Raw genomic sequence first — 26,433 nt, 5'->3', positions numbered from 1 at the left:
AAGTAAACATCTTGCAAAATTACATTAGATTTTCAAACACTACTGATTACATTGTCTTTTAAATTAACTTTACAAAGAGACATCTGATTTGTGTTTTACAAGTTTCTAATGAAAATTATATGGGAGTAAATCAGTGTTGAAATCACACACACGAGCCACAAATACACAAAACACGGTCTACAAATACATTCAATATCCACAAACTCTTCAGAATCCACATATATAAAACATGATCTACAAATAGATTCAAAATCCACAAACAAATATCTAAGATTCACAAACAGAAATCAGTGATTTGTACTTGAAGACCAGAATTTGAATGAACACTGAATTATAATTTTTTCAATTATTATTTTTCCGTGTGAGGGTCATACTGTATTTGTAGATTGTTTTGCATTTGTCCGGTAGAGGCGGGATAAATCTGAGAAAATAATTAGTTGGGTTGAGTGTGGGTGGATGATTTGTGCATACGTGATTATTCAGATATTGTCAGAGCCAATTCGCGCATCACACCAATGTAGTTCATTTAATCGTGACAAAACAGTGCAAACAGCTGCTGACGTCAAATTATTAGGTTGTATAACATAAAGAGCATCTTTTGCATTCAGCACTAACCCGGTGTATTTTATGTTGTCATATTGTAACAATAGTTAGAAGTGTTCCTCCCTGTCAATTCATAGTTTTCAGTCATGTGACATTCGCGGTAGGCTACCTGGAGGGCAAAAACAACAGACCAACACAACGGCTCACGCCGCGACTCCCCCTTAGAGACGTCGCAAAAGCAGTTACATTTATTTGGATCACCTCTCAACTTAAGAAAAAGAAAGATATGAACACAAACTGCAAGTGTTGGGCACGTCCAATCCATGTTGCAGCACCCGCTGCCATTTTTCTGTCGTTAAAAAGCGCCAGGTCCCTGCCGCTGCTCGACTGCGGTAATGTTTACGTTTATCTTGTGGGGAATCCCTCACCTAACACAGCTCAGGCTTGTCTCTTCCTCGATTTGTGCGTCAGAAAGTACAACTACCATCCAGCATTTTGGCAATGCAAAAGTAAAAAACTCATAGTAACAGTGTATAACTTGCTTCCTGGCAGTGGAAAATAACGCATTTTTTGCCCTCCAAGGGAGCGTTTTTCATGGAATGTGACGTCACGTGAAAACTATGAATAGGGGGTGCTGCAGCACCTCCGCACCCCTTTGCATAAGTATAAAGTCATCTCCGTGGTAACCTGAGACTCCCTGCTTTTTGTTTAGCACATTTTGGGTCTATTTTTGATGCTAATTTGCACAGATAGCTTATTAATTCACACAAATGTCCCACTGTATATTATTTGAACAAAGTATTACTTATTTATCAAACGGGTAAGAAGTTCTTCTTCCATGTAGGCCTACATTTACTAATTTGGCAGACACTATTATGAGGAAAAAAGTCACCTGAAGAAGAATGTTCTTTCTATAATTTGAACCCGGACCTTCTGAATCTGGGACGGCTACACTACTGCTGTACTACTGTGTAGCTGTGTTCTGTGGAGAGTAATCCACTGTTACTAAGCGTCTCTTTTGTTGTCAACTTCCGTTGTGGTTCACTTCTGTTGTGGCCTTTTGTATTTGTGTTGTGGTTTTTGTATTCGTGTTGTGGCGTTTGTATTTCCGTTGCGGTTTTTGAATTTGTTTTGCTGCTTTTGTGTTCGTATTGTGGCGTTTGTATTCGTGTTGTGGGATTTGTGTTCGTGTTGCAGCTTTTGTATTAGGCCTGAAACCTACGGGCCACCATACCTTCCATCACAAAATTGGACTTATCTAATTATTACATTACAGTACTGCTCCTATAAACTCTCTCTGTTGAAACATGTTCTACTTTTATGTTTGATGTCTTACCAGAAGTTTAATGGGTATTTGATCTCAGCACTGAGCTGAAAGATGTGTTAGCTTGGCCGACAGGCAGGACGTGTGGTTTGTTGGTTAGCTTTTCGGCTAAATTTCAGCTATCGGTTTAATCACTATTTACACACTGAGTCATTTCCTAAAGTTACAGAGTCATAATCATAAACTTAATATACAGTAATATCTAGCCTAGCTACTGTGACATGCAAGATATCTGTAATAAAACACAGATAAATATACTGTTTCAATCTATATATAATATTTTGTAAACTTCAGTACTAGCAAAACTTAACTAAGAAATGTTGTTAATGTTTCACTGACACCTAAAAACTGTATTTCTAAATACATAGAGTAAAAATCTGTAAAGAAATATCCACACCTTCCTTTCCCCAACAACAGATTTTAAGCTATTGCTGATCGAAACAGCATCCTTTGTCAGAGAGAAAGTTATTTCTAACTGGCTAATCCACAAAAATGTTATGGTACTTTGCAAGTTTCAAATCCAGAAATGGATACACCAAAATCTAATAAATTCTGGAGCAATTCACAATTTTTTTCAGTCATCATTAGTTTCAGCAGGGCATGTTCTTCCTCACACACACACACACACACACACACTGCATATCTGGCATGCCTTGCCAGTCAGTTGAGCTACAGTAATCTCATCTCTCCATATTTTCACTTAATCTTTCTTTCTTTCTTTCTCTCTCTCATTCTTACTTTCCAGAGCTTGTTAGCTTGGCCGACAGGCAGGACGTGTGGTTTGTTGGTTAGCTTCTCATAAAAGAAAATAAAATGCTCCAATAAAAGAAAATAAAATGCTCCAAAGTTGTTTTATTTTGAGATTGTGCCAACCACCTGCAGCTTTGCCTCCATTCAGTTGGTTAGCATTCAGCTGAAGGATTAGACCTTTCTGGAGTGCTGCATGCAGTCAGTCATCAAGGCTATAGCGTTAGCTGTTGATGGCCAGTTAATACCAAACCAAAGGTTGGCTGCTTGTTTAACTGCAATGTCTTCTTTCTTCTGGATGAGAATCAACAATTAAACCCAAACTATGTTCTAAATGTCCAAACAACCATCTCTGACCCATTATCTTTCTCTCCTGGATCCTGTCCCATGAGATAACGATTAAGTGTTACTGTACTGTGCAAAAGGTTTAAGATAGTTATATGCTAAATACTGAAGTATTTTATTTTTATATCCACAAATAAAAAACTTACCCTTTGGCATATAACAAAATATAACTGAACAACTGACACAAAATTATAGGCTAAGAACATTTAAAGTATGTTTTTATTTGACTTTGTCTTTAAATACAGAATATGAGATGTGAGGGTGATGAGTCATGTAATTACTTCTGTAATTACTGTAATGAGAAAGTGAATTTTTAAGTAACTTCCTATACACTGATAAGCATGTCTTTTTCAGCATGAGAAAACTTTCTCTCAGACACACGCACACAAACACATATCCACAGTGGGAGTTTCCTGTTGTACTGAGCAGGAGCAGAAGGGGAGGAGGAGGAGGAGGGAAAAGTGGGAGGAGAGAAGAGAAGGAATGTCTAAACCCAAGCATTGTGTTTGGTTATCGCATGACCAGAGAGAGAGAGAGAGAGAGAGAGGAGGGAGGGAACAGAGAGTCTGCTGGGAAGTAGAAACCCTCTCAGAAGGAGGTGTGACTCAGCCATGGATAGAGGAGCAGCTCTTTCACATGAGGATCGAAATTGCTGGAGACATGGATCAATCAACCAACAGACCTGTTGATCGATTACAGCACAAGCTCTCCTCAAAGACTGATATGTTGACTGGAGGCCTTCTCAACTGATTTAATTTCCAGTCAAGCAACTGGAAGTCTGGTCTACTGATTTAAAGATCATCAGATCGGTTGGAGAATGGGAAGCCTTGGTGATTGATTTGAAACCAAATCAATTGATCTCAAGTCTGATTAGAAGCCTGATCGTGGGATTGGAAGTCTAACTAGCCAGGGTTACCCTTGATTGGAAGCCTGACTGAAAGCTCTTACTGATTTGATACCAAACTGACTCATTTGACACTTGATTGGTTAAGTTGGATTGAATGCCGGGAATCCTAATTTACTTATTGGAAGTCTCTCAGCTTTGACACCTGATTGGAAGCCCGATCGACTAATTGGAAGCCAAGTTCATTGACTGGAAGCTGTGTTAGCTGAGAACGTTTTATTGGTATTAGGATGAGTGGAGCAGGGGAGGTGGTGTGTGAGGGCTGGCTGCGAAAATCACCACCAGAGAAAAAGCTACGCCGTTATGTGAGTACTTCACTGTTCTTTTAGATTTCAGCAAAAAAAACCCTGAGAATAAGTTTTACAGAAACTCAAAAAAGGTCCTGCATGCTATCAAAAGAGTACATTTCTAAAGTAACTGTATGTTTATTGTGTGTTTTGGCTTGTTGGCTGTCAGTACCTTGCTCAAATACACATCAGTAGTGACTGTTTTTTAGATGCTGACATGTACCCACAAGACACACACACTCGTGAGTAGATTAGCTATCGGTTTAATCACTATTTACACACTGAGTCATTTCCTAAAGTTACAGAGTCATAATCATAAACTTAATATACAGTAATATCTAGCCTAGCTACTGTGACGTGCAAGATATCTGTAATAAAACACAGATAAATATACTGTTTCAATCTATATATAATATTTTGTAAACTTCAGTACTAGCAGAAACTTAACTAAGAAATGTTGTTAATGTTTCACTGACACCTAAAAACTGTATTTCTAAATACATAGAGTAAAAATCTGTAAAGAAATATCCACACCTTCCTTTCCCCAACAACAGATTTTAAGCTATTGCTGATCAAAACAGCATCCTTTGTCAGAGAGAAAGTTATTTCTAACTGGCTAATCCACAAAAATGTTATGGTACTTTGCAAGTTTCAAATCCAGAAATGGATACACCAAAATCTAATAAATTCTGGAGCAATTCACAATTTTTTTCAGTCATCATTAGTTTCAGCAGGGCATGTTCTTCCTCACACACTCACACACACTGCATATCTGGCATGCCTTGCCAGTCAGTTGAGCTACAGTAATCTCATCTCTCCATATTTTCACTTAATCTTTCTTTCTTTCTCTCTCTCATTCTTACTTTCCAGAGACATTTCTCTCTGTGGTCTTTTTTAGTATACATCTCTGTCGCTTTCTCTTTCATTCATTTACTCTTTGTTCCTGTTCTCTTGTTACTGTATCTGTGTGTGTGTGTGTGTGTGTGTGTGTGTGTGTGTGTGTGTGTGTGTGTGTGTGTGTGTGGTGGGGGGGGGGGGTTATTGGTTAGAGAGAAGAAGAACATGCCCTGCTGAAACTAATGATGACTGAAAAAAATTGTACAACTGTTGTATATACGGCCAGCTGCGTGTCAACTGTCAAGACTGACAGGGAGAACCCTATAATGGCTGCAGCAGGCTGAGTCTGTGTTCATGTGTTCATGTTAAGTATTGGGCCAGAGGTCTTGGACTGTACCTCATCATACACTCCCTGTTATGTCGAAAGCTGTGTGTGTGTTATGTAATAAACTAATCACTCTCAGCTGGGCCTGGTTGGAAGACGGGGCCTCCCTAAAGATTTAGAAGATTTGGAAACACACACGCACACACGCACACACACACACACACACACACACACACACACACACACACACACACACACAGACTCACACTCACACACACACACACACACACTGAGACTGGAACAGAACCAAGCTGAATGAAAAATTCTGCAACCTTCAGTACAATAACAAACGTCACACACACACAGTTTAAGCTGTATCTGCAAAGGTTAGAGAGATTCTCCTGTATCACAGATCTCACAGCTTGATGGAAAAACAGCCGTGTTTTTCCATCAGAGGATATTTCCACAAAGAGTGCACTGATGTTAAAATTAACATTGCACACACCGAAATTAAAAGCTGAGATCTGGGAACATGACATCGCTATAAAGAAGGTTAAGAAATCAGGTTATAGACAAGCCAACAGTTCAGTCAAACTTATTTAAAAGAGAAATGACACGGGAACAGGAAAATTATTACCCAAACTGTCTGTTAGAAAAACATCCATGGCAGCTTACAGACCGACATCACGGTTAAACTTTGATCTACGAACTACCCATTGCAATTAAGGGATCAGTGGTTCCCAAGCTGAGGTTAGGGACCCTCCAAGGAGTCACAAGATTTTCTTTTTCTGTGAGAATTTGTTGAATAAGTTTACCTAAAGCCTCTAAAAACATTAAATGAAATAATCTAAGAAGGAATAATCATCTTTAGTGGAACTGGTCACCAACAAGTGACTGTAACACAGATTCATAAGAAAATGTAGCTTTATTTCAAAGGGGTCACAAGAACTAAAAGGTTGGGAAACACTTATACACAGTATATAATCTTGATAAAGTCTTTACTAATTTACAACCAACGATGGTGCGTCCTGCAATCTCAGCCATTATTTTAGTGAGTGCCAAGTTAACAAAACTGACAGCAGTGATGAACAAAATTGCCCACAAAGACCCAAGAAGTGATAAACCAGAATAAATGACATGTCATATGAAAACTATTTTGATGCTTTTCAGTTCCATGCTGGAAAGTTTTAAGTAAACAATAATAGCAAAAAGGATTTGAAGGGATAAGGCAGAGGTGAAAAGTCTGCAAAGACATTTAATTTCAGTGTGCTGCATTCCTTCAGTGTATACAGCGATTTTTGTAAAATTGAAAGTGTTGCAAGGTCACGTGTGCAGTTCTGAGAACTAAGCATTAAATGAGATGTGAAGAGGAGGAATAGATCAGTAAATGAGGAACAGTGGGAAATGTGTTACTCAGATCTGCTGTTAATTTTGGTTTGGAGGCAGGATGGAGGAAGTGTTATTTTAGAGCCATTGTGCCCTCTTCCTGTCAGGGTCAGAGGTCAAAGTACGAAACAAAATGAAAGCAGATTTTTAAGTTGCTGATATTCAGGTAGCTCAGTGTGGATAATGAGGATTATAGTACTTTGTGCAGGCAGATGAAATGTATTGTGTCATAAACTGAAGCTGAACTGACATTTTACCTTAAACACAAACAGAAACCACCACAGCTGACTTAAACATTACTTGTACACTACTGGGGGGACCACTGTTCAAATAATCACAGATATTCCTATCAGGATTATTTTGTAGGCCTATGTGTCTACTTGGATTTGAAAGTTTGGTTCAGCCAAATTCTTTCACCTCTCCCTACCCGTGAGAAAATAGGCAAGAGTCCGAGGTCTATTACATATAATGACCCCCGACCATGGTAGCAGCTGCTGCACCAATTATGTACGAAATCTAGCTTTAGTTTGTGCCTCTCACATACTGGTTGCATCAGCATTAGCAAGCTGGATAAGCGCTGAAGAACAATGTCATATACACATACATGAGCGCACAGATAACTGTGCTACATTCAGAGCTTCATAAGATATTTAGGGCTGTCGAACAGTAACATTAATAATAGGAGAACCTCTCATTGTAGAGCCTAGCCGAGCTACAACACAGGTACCCACACCTCACGAACATACTTCTAGTGACTCTTCAACAGAGAGATCATGTCACTGAAATGTGAATCGGTAGAGTGCGTGCATGTAGACTTGTTTTACTATATTTGTGGGGTCCATTACAGTTGTGGGTCAAAATGCTGGATCTCACAAGTTTAAAGGACTGTTTGGCTTTAGTGTCGGGGGTTATGATGGTTAAGATTACGATGGGGCTGTGGGAATGCATTATATCAATGACGTGTCCCCACGAAGATTGTGACACGAGGATGTGTGTGTACATGCTGTTTATTTTTAAAATCCTTCTTCATGCTCGGCTTCACACCTTTAAATAATCATGATGTGTCTTTCACACACACTACCTACATACTAACACTGAATCCACAAACACACACACACACACACACACACACACACACACACACACACACACACAGATGGTGAGTCATGACTGAAATATGAGGTGTCATCTTGTGTATCACTCACGGGCAGCGCCGCCACCAGGAACTTTGGGCCCCATGACAAAAAATCTAACTGGGCCCCCTCTGCGCAGCTGTTCTCACCACATCTCTAGGACCTAACTGTCCAATCAAAAGCTTTACATAACTCTAATTAAAGGCTTGCAACTGTCTTGTTTTTTGTAGTTCAATACTAGTACTAGCACAATATTTACTGCTGGTGATTTTTACATGCAAGTCTGCAAACAGTATGCAGTTCACTATTTGATGCAAGATTAAAAGCCACCATAAAAATGTCCATAAGGCAATCTTTTACTGTCTCAGTGTATTTTTATAGTAAAATTAACATTTAACAGCCATAATTAAATCTAAATGAACGTATCAAACTGGATCTATTTTAATATTGTCTGTAAATTACGTGCAGGTTGAGGTAAGCTACTTACTGTTTCCAACTGTCCAGCATCCAGTACAGACAGGAGGTTGTTTTTTATTTTATTTCATAATGATCATTATGTGAGAAAATAATTAGTGTGGAAAAAGTGGCAATTTTGTCCTTACGACTGCAGGAGAGGTCAGGGGCCCATAAACATTATTCTTAAGAGATCCTCCTCTCAGGACCATGAATCTATGACAGTATCTCCTTCAGTCCAATACCTTTTGTATTGTGGCGTGTAATGAAATTTGCAGCCTTTAATCTTGTGTAAGTGGGTGGAGATGTCAGTTTAGATAAAAACCGACTCAAGACCTTAAAGTAATTATAATAATGTTGACATCTATTAAATCTGTATGTTTAAAAGCTTATAATTTAGATATTGTTTGATGTTAACAAGAAAATAAGGAAAAAACTACTGAATAATCTCTAGTAATAACTGTATCGGACTCTCTCCAGGCATGGAAGAGGCGTTGGTTCGTGTTGCGAAGCGGTCGGCTGACTGGTGAGCCAGATGTCCTGCAATACTACAAGAACCAGCAGTCCCGCCGGCCAATCAGAACTATTAATCTGAACTTATGTGAACAGGTAAACCGACAGACACAGGACGGTCTGACATCATGTTGGAGAACTACTGAATGTCAGTGGAAGTCCGGCCGCTGGGTGTTATGAGCCAAAATGTATTATTTTTATGATTTTAGTATTGATTTAATACTTCTATAAACATTTAATTTCATTAATTGATGACCAAAAGAAATCTGAAACGAATTGGGCATGTTTAAGTTTAAATAATATAATATTTAGTATTGTGTATTTGTTTTCTTTTTTGTTATTTCAATATTCAGTTTGATAAAATGTTGATTTATTTTGTATCTATATGTTTTTTTTCTTCATGTAATTATTCTACTGTATGTATTTATTTATGGATAAGCACTGCACTTCACCAAACTCAAGTTAATATGTGGAGAGATTATCACTGTGTGGTGCAGATGCTTGCAATTTAAGGTTGACTCAATTTTCTGGATTTAATGCTAACTCAATATAAATGCTTCAACATTTAAAAATTATATATAATTGAATTGTCTTTAGTTTTAAGCTCGAGTTTTATGGGCTTTTCATTGTATTTTTTAGTAATATCTGTTAAAAGGAAAACGTTTCTGCCTCTTGTCCCTCTCTGTATCCTCTCTCCCTCAGGTGGATGCTGGCCTGACATTCACAAAGAAGGAGCTGGAGAGCAGCTTTGTGTTCGACCTGAGGACGGAGGAGAGGACCTGGTACCTGGTGGCTGAGTCTGAAGAGGACATGAACCGCTGGGTGTCCTCCATCTGCCTGCTCTGTGGCTTCAACCCGACCGATGACGGTAAGACGGAGAGAGGGAGGGAATCAAAATATTCCTTGCACCTTTCTTGTTTTGCATTTGAAAAGGATAGATATGTGTGTGGGTCGTGTCTGAGCCAGTGTGAAAACTAGTGGGAGGAGAGAGAACATGCAGAGATAAATCCTCGGGATTGTGTGTGTCGGTGACTCAGATGTGTATATGGTAAATGTTTTAAAATATCATAAAATATGGTATTATATATAAGCTTAGCCCTGTACAGTAATTTTAACTTTGTCTTCTTTTTGTTATAATAGCTAAGACTTTAATACCCATGGTGATTCATTCTGTATCCAGGCTTATAACTCATGTTTTTGTAACTTTTTGACTCACAATCTCGGCCTAAAGAATAAGATCAATTGGCCAATAGGAGGACTCAGAGTCAAAGGTTACACAATACAGGGGTTTGTACCTCCAGGCCCCATCATGTCAAGATCAACTTTTGACAGCATGTGTAACACTATGAGGCATTTGTTGGAGCCCAACACATTTTTATTGTACTTTCGCTGATATACATCTTTTCCCATAGCTGGTGTAACGGTAGCCAGCTGGCTGTGCAGTGAGTAAACCTCACTCCCCAACGCCTTAAAGGTTCACTGTGTAAGTTTTAGTGGCATCTAGTGCTGAGGGTTGCTGATTTGCAACCAAGGACTCACTCACCGCTCACCCCTCCCTTTGCAAGAGTGTAGATGAAGCTACGGTGGCTGACAAGCAGTGCAACATGGCGACTTCCATGTAAAGGGACCTACTGTGTATGCAGATAGAAATGACTCATTCTAAAGTATTAAAAACATAACGGTTCATTATGTAAGGTCTTTTTATACACCACTGAAAACATAGTTATGTTTATTATATTGCATTTCTGTCAAAAGATCTTCCTAAATATTACACACTAGACTTTTAAGAGATGTGCTAGCAACAGATGCTCGTGCCCATGGGTTTTAACCTCCTTGTTAGTGCGTCCGACTTCCCATTCCTGAGGTCACAAGTTTGAGTCCAGACGGTACTACAAACCTCGGGGCCGGTTACACTGGGAATTCATATTTGAAGTAAATTAGACATATCCCATAATGTAAAAGCTAAACTAAAAATGTATTTATATTAAAACAAGTCAGACTGCAGGATTTGTTTAAGAGGGTTTATTCACACCAGTTTAGCGTTGAATGCCTTCACTCAGTGGCCACTTTATTATGTACACATGTAAAATGTAATGCAACAGCTCAGCCACTAACTCCACCTTTACAAAGATAATCATTTTTAGTTTTGATTGATATTGTCAGAAAGGTTTTGATTTAATATTATATTGAGAGATTTTCGAATGTTTCTAGCAGATGTTCTAACTGTTAATTTATCAGATTTCGTCTGCGCTGGAGCTTCAAAAGATCCATGTTGATAGGTTGAGCTTTAAAGAAAATAGTTCAGATACTCCAATGCCCTGCAGGCAGATGCGGGAACTTAGAAGAATTTCTCATAACTTCTTCATAACTCCATTAGCATTCTTCATAACTTCATTCCTGCTAGGAGTTATTGTTATTAGATCTCTCATTTAAGTGGCTTTCTTTCTACAGTTCCACAGAGACCTCCTGTCTCTGGCTCGTCCTCCACTACAGCGTCCACCCCAACCAGAGGCACTGCCGCGGTAACAGGGTCAGTCCCACCCCCATATGATGCGGTGAGTGTGGAAAGCCTGGGGAATGATGCCGCTGCAGAAGATTACCTGTGGTTGTCACACTGCCAGAGTCACATCAGGTAAACACACATCATGTCATGGAGACATGACATGGCTTAGTCATCATGTACAGAAAAAAATAAAATCTTATTTGTTTTGCTCAGCTTTTCACAAATGAGCAAATGCAAAGTGAAATTATTTGGTGAGTTTAAGGTATATAGACCTCAATTATAGGTCCCCATAATGCCACGCTTCACTGTAGCATTCAGAACCAAAACAGAGAGCCATATTTCTTTACAAACTGTAAACTTCATTTAAAATCAGTTACTAAAACAAGCAAAACAAATAATAACAATGATAATAGTAAACAGTAAATTATGAGTCATGTGAGTGTTGGCGTCCATTTGAGTAAAGCTTTTACCATCAAGTAAAGTAAGCATAATAACATAAATGACCCCAAAATACATACAGTACATGCACAAATTCAACTTTTCCACTCTGGTTCAGACTAAAGACAATCAGCTGAAGTTAAATCAACTAGGCTGATAGTTAGAGTTACAGGTTCAGACTTGTTGAATCTCAGAACAGGATTAGGGGTTTATCTTGGATCACACCCATGGATTTAAAAAAAACAAAAAAAACAAAAAAACCTCACACAAAGCAATAAAACCTCCTTATTTGGACAAGTTTGTATCTAATGCCAAATAGTTTTGGTTGTCATTTGCTGAGATCTGGTGATTTGACTGGAGCTCACCTGGAGCTCTTTGATTTGAAGCACATAGAAACTGAATTCGAACCTTTTAAAAATCGTCACACAGTTACTCATAATTCCTGACTTAACGCTCTCATTTTGTATCTCTGTGTCCAGACCTCCTTCAGGTTCCTCCACCTCTCTTGAAACCGACTACAACGACAACCTCTACCCTCCTCCCTCTTACACGTCCTCCTCTTCTTCTTCTTCCTCCTCTCCTTCCCTCCTTCCCAACGGCCTCCCAAATCCGTCTTCCTCCTCTTCCTCCATCTATAGGACAGCCCTGTGGACAGTTGCCACCATGACAAGCCCTTTAAGCCAGTCTCTGGATGCCAGCATGACCTCTGACCTCCAGAAACGAGCTGGCAGAGCTCGTTGTCACCCATCTCCTCATCCCAGGAAGCACTCCCTGGATTTCCACCTACGGCCTGTGGAGATATCTCTGAGTGATGAGACACACTCCACCGTGCAGCCAAATACGCACTCGCACACCACTAGTGCTTACCAAATCCCCCGCCCAGCAACAGCCGTGCAACCACGACCCACTCGCCGCCCATCCTCTACCCCCAGTGTGGACTCCCTAACCCAGGCGGAGCTCCACGCCCCCACCAGGACTCCTCCTCCACGCCCGCCGAAGCCCCCAAATATCGCAGCCCAGGGAGAGAGCTCGCCCATGGGCATGCTCCCTCGATCCAGCTCAGAGTCAGAGAGGAGGGACGGATGTGTGGAGGGACGGGGAGGAGGTATGCCGAGGAGTAACACTGTCACTGCGCCAGGACGCACACAGACAGGTAAGAAGTGAACTGTCTGTCCTGACTTAATTAACAGCCTGGTTTTAAAATATATTATGTCTATTCGCAGAGAGATGATCAATATCACTCTTAAGTCAGTCCACCCAGCCAAGAAATATTCCGGCACATGACCTGTAAATCCACAATGTGTCATTTGTACACCATTTTTTGTACCGTGTTTATTAGTGAGCTTTGAATGTGCTGGTAGGCGCATTAATCAGTGGAAATAAATAATGCTCCTAATTCCCAGTGGGCGTGAAATCCCTGTAGGAAGCAGGATCGCCACTACTAGCCGGCAGAGAGTTTTAAACGTGATTCCTCAGAGGAGATCAGAGAGCACTGTGGTTATAAAGCTGCTTTATTGTGCAGAACCGGCAGTGTTGAGGGATTATATCCTTACAGCTGAAACAATTTGTGCCTGTTTGCACCATAATTTGATTAGCATTAGTTTAATTCATAAGACGAGACCTTTGCCCCACAACAGATTTTTTTCAACCAGACCTCTGTTTATATTCATACATGCTCAGACTTGATGCTTTGTTATCTGCTGTCTCTGTCCATTTTTACCTTCATACGTGGTCAAGATCTGTTTCCACTCTGCAGAAGATGTCTTAAAGCTGAACAAATGTTCTGTCAAAAAGTTACATGTGATTTTTACATTGTACTCATCATGGACCGTGGAACACATTTGAACTTGGTCGGGCCCACTCGCAATACCACCACCCAACACACACGTACGCGCTCACACACACAAAACGCACACACAAAACACCAGCATCCCCTTGATCACACAACTGATTTGCGTCACGACACAAGCCAAAACGATTTTTAGACATCAGAATGCATTGCTTGCTCATGGGCTGTGGTCCCTGAGCTTGATGTGGCTGCCTGCCATAGACCTTTTATAGTTAAAAATCGCCTACAGATTTTTTTTTCTGACGTTCAAGCACACACGCTCCAGATTTATTTCCATTTGCGATCGTTATATTACAGCTAACACAATATAGAGAATAAAAGTAGTTTAAAAAGAAACGTTAAACTCACCCCTGCTCTTAATATTTGTAGGCTATCTATGTTGTCTCTGTCTGTCATTATGCTGTATGAAGTCCCTGGCTATCCTCAAAGCATCCACTGTGGTCAAAAAATCCTGTGTGTGTGTGTGTGTGTGTGTGGTGTGTGTGTGTGTGTGTGGGCACACATCAAGCTATTTAGTCTTCTCTGGGTCATGGGCCTGGGTCAATGACAGCGACAAAACAGGCAGAGTGGCCAGTTTCAGCTGGAGCCAAGGCAGATGAACACCGAATGGAGACTTTGCTGGCTGAATGAGACGCACCAGACACAGTGGCACATTGGGGCAACCGAGGCAGTAGCAAAACAGAAATCCTGGTGATCGGGTCCCAGCAGATGGCAAATACTGCCATCTGCCATCTGCTGGTTCCCTAGTAAATCACATTAAGCCTGTGGCAAAGAACCTTGGTGTCTGGTTTGATAGTAATTTAAATTTCGAGCAGCACACCACAAAATTTGTTCAATCATGTTTTTATCAACTTAGAAATATAGCAAAAATTCGATCTATGTTAACTTTTTAGGACACCGAGACCATTTTACACGCCTTCATCTCATCACACCTGGATTATTACAACAGCCTTTTCACCTGTTTAACCCAAAAATCTATTGATCGACTCCAGACTGTCCAGAACTCAGCTGCTTTTAACCAGAACAAAGAAATATGACCACATTACTCCTATTTTAGCTTCATTACACTGGCTCCCAGTATGTTTTAGAATTGACTTTAAAATTTTATTGATCACTTTTAAAGCTCTTCATGGCCTCTCGCCTTGTTATATTTCTGACCTTTTAGTCCCATACGCACCAGCACGTACCTTGAGTCTCGGGCAGAGGTCTGTTGTCTGTTCCAGAGTCTCGACTGAAAACTAAAGGGGACAGAGCGTTTGCTGTCAGGGCCCCGAGGCTCTGGAACAGCCTGCCCGAGGAAATCAGGTCCCTTCTTAAAACATACTTTTAAAGGAGAGCCTTTCCCGATCTTATTTGACTTTATTTTATCCCTTTTATTTTATTCTATTTTACTTATTTTATATTTATCTTAAATGTGTATTTTGTCTTGTATTGTTTTTGTATTATTGTCTTTACACTTGTTAAAGCACTTTGTAACTTGTTTTTGAAAAGTGTTCTACAAATAAAGATTATTATTATTATTATTATTATTATTATTATTACATCCAGACCAGGGCTGTCGCTGTGTGGTACAGCAGCAGACCAGCAAGGTAGAGCAGCAGAGCTTTCTTCTCAAGCTTCAGGGTCTTCACGGTCAGCGTCGGGTGAAGTGACCGCAGCTGCAGTTCCCATAACTTTCGTGTTATTTTCAGGAACTCATTGTCAGTAAAACCGTTAAGCTACAAAGTAGCGTCATAAGCAGCGCCACGTGGCTAGCATTTTTGTAGTAAAAGTTTTGTTTACATCACATGACACAATCAACCAATACATTTTTAGATAGAATAATTTATCACTTTCTCATTGGAGAATGACGCTGCTGCTATACAGTCCATTTACAAAGTAGCTCTTGAAGAATTTTATTTAATTTGTATCTTTTTTTAAATTTATTTTACATGTTTGCTAATCAAAAGTAGGTAGGGCTGCGGTCCTTGGTACTTGCTCATTTGTCCTTGTGGAATTATGGAACAATTATAAGGAATATATTTTAATATTTTGCAAAATATACTTCTTAGCTTTCTTGTTGAGAGTTAGATCTATACCACTCATGTCTGTGCACTAAATATGAACCTACATCCAAGAGAGCTTAACATACAGACTGGAAGCAGAGGGGAAAAGCTAGCCTGGCCTTTTACAAACAAGACACAGCACGTTAATTAGACTTCACCTAGACATACTTAGTAGGTAGCTAGTAGGCACATATTTGTTAACTGCCAGGCTAGCTGTTACGCCTTTTCAAGTTTTATACTCTGTGTTTCAGGTTATGAGTCTCTTTACATCCCTCAGTCACTGTCTGACAGAGCGAGCATGTTTGAGTTCAGCGAGAGCTTCAGCAGTTACTTCGTAAGTTAAAACTCAAGAGTAAAATTTTAAATATTTTCATGTATTCCATCTCTTTATCTTCTTTATCGCTATCATTTCTAAATATAAGTTTCTTTCTCTCTCTGTCAGTTTAATAAAGGCATGGTACCTCTGGGTAGCGTTTGCTCTGAAGATGATGATGTGGACGAACACTACGTTCTCATGAGCGCTGCCACCACTGAGCCTCCTGTTGCACCAAGGTTAGTCAGAAGATACATGATATGATGCAACTGTGTGTGGATTTAAGGAGCCTGGACCTTTTCAACTGAAAGACTGGTCTTTGTTTAGATGTCGGTGACTCATGTCATGATAAAAGTTAAAGTGTTCAAATTCAGATTTCATTCCACTTTGCTTTGACAGAACACAGATATAACACGCTGTAAACATAAAATAGAAGCCCTAATAAAATCAGTTTTGTTCTGCAGTTTAAACAAAAAGCACTGATAGATCTTTGTGTTGTCTTTGAAATAATATAGTATACTAATAATATGTTTCTTTAAATGTTTATTTTATAAAATTTCACTAAACTGGACACACAGACCAGCTTGAACAACCAACGGATGCCCATTTTTTAAAAAATGCACTTGAGTTTCTAATTTCTTCTTCTCTTGTTTCAGGGTGCCTCCACCTCCTTCCTCTGACCCCTCTGTCCAGCTCCAGGATGCCAACTACGTCCCAATGACCCCCCTAACTCCCTCCCTTCCTATTCATCCCACGCCTGCCACAGGTGACCTGGCATCCCTGGGGAGGCAAGTCCCCCCACCCGCCCACATGGGTTTTCGTAACTCCCCCCTGACCCCCGTCGCTCCACTCACCCGCCTCTCCGGAGGAATACCATGAACACTGTCGGTGGAAAGGAGCCAGTCGAAGCCATGCCCCCTCCGATCCACCGCAACCTGAAACCACATCGCAGAGGTGAGTAGGAGCTTTTCCGAAATTTAAACTTAACCCTGTGTCTTCAAGCTTGATTTGATGTTTAATCCCTTCACTACTGCTCGGTATCCAGAAATACCAGTTGCTCAATCATTTTATAAACATCTCTGTCAAACAAACACAACAGCATTAAATAACTACATTACAAAACATACTTTATGTCTGCAGTCTTAATTGCGCCAGTTGTTGAATGCCCCATTCCACACAACAACTTTTGTAGGCAGGGGTCACCACCTAGAGCAAAACTTCCAGCAAGTCTCATGCCAGCAGTCACTCTCATAAAAGCTTGTTTTGTGATTCACTGGGCTTTAATGAGCTGCTTGGAGTGATGCAGGCAGACAAGACATTCAATGGACGGTATGGTCCATTAAATCTGAAATCGTATTTCAATATTCTTGAGGCATGAATATGGGAAATATATTGTAATATTTACAATTACAGGTAAGACAGACCCCCTGAACTGTTGTTTTTTCCAGGTCTTAATTAAGTCGGTCAGACCCCCCCAACCCAACCCACTCCGTAATTCGAACCATGACATGATTTCAATCTCTTCTTAAACAAGAGGCCTTTTGTGGTTCAACAAGAGCTTAATTTAAAAAATGAGAAAAGTAATCCAAATAGAAGTCAACAAGCTGCAGCCCATCGTTGTTTGCACTGAAATGAAATGTATTTTATCTTTTAAAATTTCTCAACAGTATCTACAATGTTGTACATGTATTTTTAAACACAATCATCACTTTGCTTCACTTTAAGATATTCTTGTTACACTGATTTGCACAAAAATTAAAATGTAAATTATTCACAATAAGAGTAGCCTAAACATTCCCATTGATTAGTAGCTGTAGTGGTGCAGCCTGGTTGCTGCTTTCTGATGTTGTTTATCACTGCAGGAGTTAGTGTCAGTCAGCCTGCGGGGAGAACAGACGTCCGGACTGGTGGAGAGCCGACACACAAAACAGGAGGTAAAAATTAAACTGACAACACAGGAAACACAGACTGAAATGATTTTAAACGTAATCAACAGATGTGAGAGATGACAAACCCACTTACTAGCTTTTTCCAGAACTTCCCACCACATCTTACAGTCTTAATCAGAAAATGGAGCAACTGGAAAAACTTTATTCTCTGATACAGATGTGTGTGATGTGGTTCAAACCACCAGAAAAAGCAAACCTAGAGTCGACCTTGAGTCAAGAATATTTAGTCAAATATTACATGTTGTGGGAGAGGAGGACTGTGCAGATGATATTCATTCCCTATGAGGTATCCTGGGAATTACATTCAAGTGATTTACGTCCATTGCCTGTAGATGCAGGAAGTATGTAGGTGGAAAGTAAGGGTGTGGAGGTTGGAGTGTTGGATAGGAGTGTAGCGAGGACTACTTTCATGCACTGGACTTTCCTGGAGCAGAGATGCAATTAACATAAATTTTTTTAATTTACTGTAACCATGATTGTTCCCTAATCTTAACCAGGTGTAATCTTAGCCCTAACTATAGTTTATTTGCCATAATCATCATCTTACCAACCTTAAACAAAAATGCAAAGACATTGTACAAAGCAGAAACCATTTGTATTGGATGTCAAAAAAAACAACAACAAAAAAACCAACATTGTCAGAATCGTCCAATATCAAAATTTTTGGCTGACAATAGGGTTGTTATGTCAGAACAGTCCATCAGTTTCAGGTTAGCAGCAGCAGCTTCTGGTTTTGCTTATCAAGCAACAAAATGAGTGATCTTAGTGCAAACTACAGTACTGTCAAATCAATGTCATCTAGGCGAGAACTAAAATGGATGATAATGAGGTGGCCCCAAAGCTTCTTTGGTTAGATTAAAGAAACTTATCTTGTGCAGAAGGTAAAAACATCAATAGTTTGATAGAAGCTTGGTCTTTGTTTGATAATAATAATAATAATAATAATAATAATGCATTACATTTATATAACGCTTTATCATTGAAGTCCCCCCCACTTCACAGTGAAGTGGGGGGGACTCACCTCAGCCACCACCATGTGTAGCACCCACCTGGGTGATGCACGGCAGCCATTTAGGGCCAGAACGCTCACCACACATCAGCTTGAGGCAGAGAAGGAAGGAAACATTGAGCCAATCACGAGGGGGATGATTAGATGCTCAGATGGAGAAAGCTAGGTTGCGAATTTTGCCATGACACCGGGGAACCCCCTACTCTTTACGACAAGTGCCATGGGTTCTTTAATGACCACTATGAGTCAGGACCACGGTTTAACGTGTCATCTGAAGGACGGCATCTCCTACAGCACAGTGTCCCCATCACTGCACTGGGATCTTATTATTAGGACCAGAGGGAAGACTGCCCCTACTGGCCCACCAACACCACTTCCAGCAGCTACTTAGTTTTCCTAGGAGGTATCCCATCCAGGTACTGGCCAAGCCCAAACCTGCTTAGCTTTCAGTCATCCAGCAGTAGCAGGGTTTACATTGGTATGGCTGCCAAGAGACAGGACTCTTGCAGAAAATAAATGTGAAACTGGTAAAACTTGATGAAGCACTGAACACTACGCTCTTGTTTCCATCAATACTTACTTTCTGCCACAAGATACTTCCCTATTTTGGTCGTGTCTCCTTCACTGGATTCTGTCCAACTTGGCAAAACACATTTCTGTCGTTGTTTGTAAACTTAAAGTCTGAAACATCTGCAACCGAGACTGTTTCTGTTCCCGAAATAGTTGATCATTTCTTCTTACTTGTTCTTCTCTCACTTTCTTTTACCATATTCTCTCTCTGTCTCTCTCTCTGTCTCTCTCTCTCTCATTTCTCTCATGTACCCCTTTGTCCTCTTTTAGTTTTAATTATTAATCTGCTTCCACTTTGCTCAACAAGGCTGCAGTACAATGTCATGACAGCAACACGCGCACAAACACGCAGTTCCATATATAGAGCTGTAGCTTATAGAAAAGTTGGCATTAAATATTAATACATGTTCACAGTTAGGGAGCTGATTCTTCAGCTCTCAAAATGCTGCTTCTTCATTTGAGATTTCACTTCCTGTACAGAGCTTTTATTTTCATTTTCAACATAATAAGCCCCATTAGTATTTTTACTTTTTTACTCACACATTTCTTTTTGGAAAAACAATAACACAGTCACAACGTATGAGGGTTAAGTTAAGTCTTAACTAAAGTCGGTTGAAGAAACTGGCCCATTTAAAATGATAAAATCACTTTCATTTACACGCGTCTCTCTGTTGGCCAGGTGATTGCAGTCCCTCTTGTGTGCCATTAGCTAACAATTATCCAACAACTAACACAAATATATGAATGACTCATATTTATGAGCTATGAGCGAGACAAAAGTTTTATTGACTTCACTCACGCCGCTCCCTTGGCCATAAACTGCACGGTCAGCTCGTATTTGATATGATGTGTGGAAACCAGAGATGCTCACAAGTCTCTGAGCTAGAGTCCAAGTCGATTCTCAAGTCTCTCGTGGTTATAATGAATGTTGTATCACCTGTTGTGTTCAATCCAGGCTGCTTATAAAACTGCATAGCTATAAGGAATTCTGTAACTGTAACCTGTTTTGCTCTTACTGAGCACAACCATGTAATGTACAATGCAATTAATTACATCTTATTAACTACTGTAAGTCAACAAACCCCGTTGACTCTAAAACCTAGTGTAACATTATAGCTAAATAAAACTATGACGTTACATGATCAACAGTAAACCTGTAACCTGTTTGCAGCCAGTGTTAATAATTAATGTGATGGCAGCTAGCGGGACTTAAATTATTAGTAATTGACCACCACAAGTTTGGCAAGCAAACAAACGCTCATGCATCTTTTCATAACGAACGACAGTTGAAGTTAACCTCCGGTAGGTCGTAGCAAAAGCAAGAAGCAAGCTAACGTTAGATGGCCAATGCTGAGCTAAACATGTTTACTAACCTCAGGTTACCAACCTATTTTGCCGTCAGCGCTTCTTTGTTTTGGTCTTATTGTATTGGCACAGCAGCTGACACAGCTGTTTGTTGTCCTCTCTCACATGTGGCGTAGCTGATACTGTGTGTTACGTATGCAGGTTTATAGGTAACGGAGGGAGGGGAATAACAGCGAGCTCATCAGACATTTCCTAAAAATAAACATTGTTCACGAGTCCCGCACTTCGAGTCCGAGTCAAGTCTGAAGTCTTTTGAGGACGAGTCTCAAACTTGAGTCCCCATCTCTGGTGAAAACCGCGGGAGCTGTCTTCCTTTAGTGTGACAGAGAACAAACGGCTAACTTCAGTAATTTTATTGTAACTTTAGCTGCCATTATCATGACTCACCGACGTAAGTAACTGACTGATTACGTATGTTTCTTGTAGAGATCGCTGCATTTATAAGTTTTTAACATCTGGCTAGAATGCGACCTCTCGAGGAATCCATCTTGACTGCTTCTTGAATGCGTTAACGCTTAGCTTTTTTGGAGATCAGATCCATCCAAGTCGATGAAGTGTAAATCGGGTCTTTAACCCTCCCATTTCTCCCGGGATTATCCCATATTTTACAATACTCTCCCATTGTCCTCCTGTTTAATTTTTTGAAACAGAAAAAAATAAAATAATCACCCATCAATAAAAGAAGGAAAAAAAAGAAGAGCACTGCGAGGATTCAAGGATGGATGAACGTGAAAGGGATGGATTAGGCCTACCTGCCAAAAAAGTTAAAATTCTCACCAAATGGGAGCCATTCCTCTCACTCACCCTCTCCCATCTATTTTAGTAATCACTCTCTTCTATCTATTGTCTCACTTAAGCCTATTTGTAGTGCTGAACGTATATGCCCTGCTGCGTTTTCATTTAAATAGGCCTAATGCAGGGATGTTCCCAACATTTCACTTTTAATCAGGTATGACATTCTGACCCTAACCCTGACCACCTAATTGTAGTCACTTACTTATTGTAGGAATTAGTTGACCCAACAGTTGTTGCACTGATATTTTAAAGCAAATGGTTGCCTAGTGGGGAATTTAGGATTTGCTGTGTACCCTTGACTAATTGTCTAAAATGGGTAAATTGCTAGCCTCCCTTCTTCTAAACTAAAAAGCCAGCAGTTGTTGTCAGATGCATCATTATTGGCTTATCCTGTACAATCTATACTGTTGTGCTCCTGGCGACCCTCCCAGGTGTGTTGCATCAGTGGCTGAAAACCATGTGAGACTTCAGGGCAGACACTCCAATCTTTTCCCTACACACCCCCTGATCTGCCAAACTAAAAGTCTTATCAAAACAAGTATGTTGGCAATTCTGTACTTTATACTTAACATGCTCTGGTCTGACTGTGGGTGAGATGAGAAACAAACCTTAAAATGTTCTTTTTTTTTTTTTTGCATAAAACTTCTCTGTTCTGTGGTTAGCTGTGTTTCAGAAAGTGAAAAATCTCTCTCTCTCTCTCTCTCTCTCTCTCGCCCTCCCAGTTAAACCACCTCCTCTAGACATCAGTCCAGTGCAGCAGCACTGGCAGGAAGTCCCGCCTCCTATACGCTCGCCTGTCACTCGAACCTTTACACGAGAGTAAGTTTGTGTAGGTTCGTGTGTGTGTGGCTTGATGTTTTTATTGCAGCGTCAGAATAAAACTGACACAGCCAGAAAGGGAGTCATGATCTTTGGGCAGCTACGATGAATCTGTGGCACTCTGCTGCCCCGCTGTGGTGATGCAGGAGCACTGCAAGTTATCACTACTAACCCGAGTGGTCAGTGGTGGAAAATTACATTTATTCAAGTACTGTACTAAGTACATTTTTGATATACTTGTACTTTATTTGAGTATTTCCATTTGATGCTACTAAATACTTATACTGCACTAAATTTAATAGGCCAATATTGTATTTTTACTCCACTACATTTATTTGACAGCTGTTCAAATTTTTTTCACACAAAAAAAAGATTAGACAAGTCTGAATAATGAATACAACTTTCTCTATCAGAAATTTCTTCTTTCCTCTCCCATTAATCCTCTCACGACCCCTCAAATCTATCTGGTGACCCTTTGGATGGGCCCAACCCCTCGGTCTGGACTGTCCTACTGGGTATAAAGTAGTTAAGTAAGCATAAAATAACTCGAGCAGCTACAACAGTAAAATGCAGCTCTAACTTTGATACATTGGGACTAACGATCTAATAATGTCATGGGCCTATTTCACAGGAGTCACTGGAAACCTTTCACTTCAGAACGAGGAGCCTACTTTTACGTTTAACATTTAAATACATTTTACTGATTATACTATTGTACTTTTACTTGATTATGGTTTTGAAAGCGGGATTCTACTTGATACAAAAAAATCCTCATTGCAGTTTCCTAGAGTGCAAGATGATGTCTTTAAATGTCTTATGTATGTCCAAACAACACACTTAAACGGACTGATGAATTTAAATTATCAAAGTAATTGCCAGTTAAATTTTCATTTATGCTACTAATTGATCAAAGTAGCCTAAATGAACTGATTAGTTGTTGCAGCTCTAAACTTTTTCAAATTATTTGAAGTTTTCCGACCACCAGTCGCAAACTTGACTATATTCATATGGAGCCAGAGAAGGTTTTGAGATTTTGCTGATAATAATGACCTGAATGATTAATCAAAGTAAATTAACTAATTGTTGCTGCTCATATTCATGACGTTTGGTGTGTGTGTGTGTGTGTCAGTCCGTCCAGTCGTCGGACAGTCAGGCCGACCTCTGCCCACAGCTCGTCCCCCTCCTCCGATTCTGATGAACCCGATGACAGCTACGTTGCTATGACGTCCTCCGGCCTCAGTTTCAGTGCCGGGGAACAGGTAAAACCCTCCTTCCTTCCTTCCTTCCTTCCTTCCTTCTTACTGTGCATCCTTTCCTTTTCCTCTCTCCCTTTTTTCATTCAGTCCATGCTGTGCTGCTTTACTTTATTTTCTGTCCTTCCTTCTTTACACCCTTCCTCCTAAATTCTTATAATGATAAGACATTTAATTTCAATTTACAATAAAACCAGTAGGCTACATTAACTACTACTACTACTTAAAAATAGGTGAAGCAGTAAAATCAACATAAAATACATAAATGCAAGTGAAACAATAAAATGAGCAAATAACAGCAGGTGAAATGTAATGTCATTCGAGGTTGAATGCTAATCTAAAGAGGTAAGTGATCTGAATGTGTCCACGTCAGTACAGTCACGGATGTGTTTGGGTAAAGAGTCCCAGAGGGAGGGGGCTGCGATGGTCCCACCCCAGGTACTTGGTCCTGAGTGGTGGGGAAAGGTTACTGGGGGTTGTAGTAGTGGAGCTGGTCTATGAGGTCGGAAGAGGCCTGGTTACAGAGGTCTTTGTGGGTGAGGAGGGGAATAGGGAGACAGTGGAGATTCTGGAAGACGGGGGTGATGTGGTCACGGAAAGCAAGGTGTGGGTGAGGAGACGGGCAGTCCTTCCTTCTTTACATCCCTCTTCTTCTAGCATCTTTCCTGTCATTCATCCTTACTTTATTTTTTTCTTCCTTGCTGATGTTATTAATTTTCTCCCTGTCATTTTCCTTTCTGACATTTCACTTCTTCATATTTCCTTCTCTCAGTGTTCTACTTTGCTTCCTTACTTAACCTGTTTCCTCATCTGTTTTCTTCTACTGTTTCCTTTTAATATAGGCTTAACTAAACATGTGTGTGTGTGTGTGTGTGTGTGTGTGTGTGTGTCTACAGTCTCTGAGGCTTATGCTGCACAGGGCTTCAGAAGGCGGAGTCAGTAGCCCCTTGCTACGGCGAGCCAGAGGCAACAAACAGGTGGAGTACCTGGACCTGGACCTCCACACTGGGCGATCGACACCAACAAGACAGGTAACCCTGCTATCAATTTCTCTCTGTTATGTCACACAAATCACAAAATATAACAAACTATGTTGTTTTTGTTTTTTTTAATGTTATATATTGTGCAGCCATGTGTAGCTGTGTGGATTTTGTTCGTTTGTTTTGTTTGTATTTTCCAATAATTGGTCAGTTGAGAGAAATGATCTTGCATGTCTTTTAGATGGTCAGCCACTAGAGGGCGCCAAGCCAACACCTCTCTCCTGTCTGTGTAACACATTAAAAATCTTGTATTATATTTAATATACTTAATATTTGGTTCCACTTATTTCCTCTGATTTTTTTTTTTTTATGTGTGATAAATTTATAATTTGTATATTTTATTGATAAGCAATTATATCTGCTTTGTCATTTGTTGCATCACATCTTTTTGAAACAGTTTTATTTTGTAAATCTTCTTGCAGTGGACCAATCGATACATAAATTAATTGTGAGTGAAAAATAAAAAATGTGTGTCTGCCATAACCAGAAACGCTGCACTGCAGAAGGCGGAAGCGGCAGCAATGAGCAGGCTGAAGCAGGTGAGGAGCGGGCACGGGGCCAGCGTACACGTGTGGACTACGTGGTGGTGGACCCCAAAAGGACCAAGGCCCTGAGGAGCACCAGAGAAGCATGGCATGATGGGAGGATGTCTACGGAGAAGGAGAAATGCTAGAAATGCACACAGACATAATGTTTGAAGAAGCATTTTAACCAGCACTGAGGTCAAGGACAAAAACAAGAGTTACTTTGCTTAAAAGTAGGCTACGTTTACTCCCAGAGAAAAGTAGTTACACCTTAATTTTTTTAAATCCTAAAATGTTCAGTCTCAACTTACTTACTAGAGGTAATCTGATCTTATTAAGGGTTTATAAGTTGTAGCTAATGCTTTATCAATGTTAACGAAGCATTCTTGCAGCTACATTTAAGCAAATAAAAGCAAATAATTTAGTGATAACTTGTCTTATTAAGTGGCATCAAGGAATCTGCTACTTTGAATTGGTGAATTTTCCACTTTTAATTTGTCAATTGAAAATGTCCAAAAGTTGTAGCCAACCTGAAAAGGAATAGTGACTTTCTTATCTAGCCTTCGATGGACCTGTCAATTTAAAACTCAAATCATTGTTTGATACATGCGGAGACAACAAAAACAGAGAGGCCAGTAGTAAAAGGTGAACGGCTGTATTGAAACTCAAAGTGAACGGTCACAACAGAAATAGCAACAGAAAGTTCTGTTTTTCACATTGCTGCTACGATCTACCAGCAGTCGACAATTACTACTAAATAGTAGTCTGTCCATATGTTAATCTCCCCATCCATCCATCCATCCATCGTCAACCGCTTATCCTGCGTACAGGCTCGCGGGGGGCTGGAGTCAATCCCAGCTGACATCGGGTGAAAGGCCAGTCCATCGCAGGGCCCGTTAGTCTCCCAAAATTGTATTTCCTGCTGAAGCAGTGAAAAATATGGTGGACTGTGGGACGAATCAAGATGTGCTGATGATATCGGTATAATGTGATCAATTTTTTATGTAATCACTGAATGATTGAGTCAAATCAAATCTGTAATGTTAGTGCTGATTAATTTCACTGATTCTGCGAGGGAGGAAAGATGTGATTATAGTAATGACGGTCCAGCTGTGAATAAACACTACACGTCACTCTTTGGACTTCTAGTGTGTTTTATTGTTT

At 40.1% G+C, this 26,433-nt stretch overlaps 1 pseudogene; it reads left to right on the top strand.

The window, feature by feature from the left end:
• Positions 1-3,537: 3,537 nt before the first annotated feature.
• LOC119912514 lies at positions 3,538-26,411 on the top strand (annotated as a pseudogene).
• The last annotated feature ends 22 nt before the right edge of the window (positions 26,412-26,433 follow it).

This window comes from Micropterus salmoides, unplaced genomic scaffold (assembly GCF_014851395.1).
Source record: "Micropterus salmoides isolate LMB-PRFRI ecotype aquatic unplaced genomic scaffold, ASM1485139v1 Ms_hic_scaffold_2, whole genome shotgun sequence".
NCBI classification, from domain to species: Eukaryota; Metazoa; Chordata; class Actinopteri; order Centrarchiformes; family Centrarchidae; genus Micropterus; species Micropterus salmoides.
The sequence above is the reverse complement of the archived record's forward strand: the minus strand, read 5'-3'. Positions and strand labels throughout refer to the sequence as shown.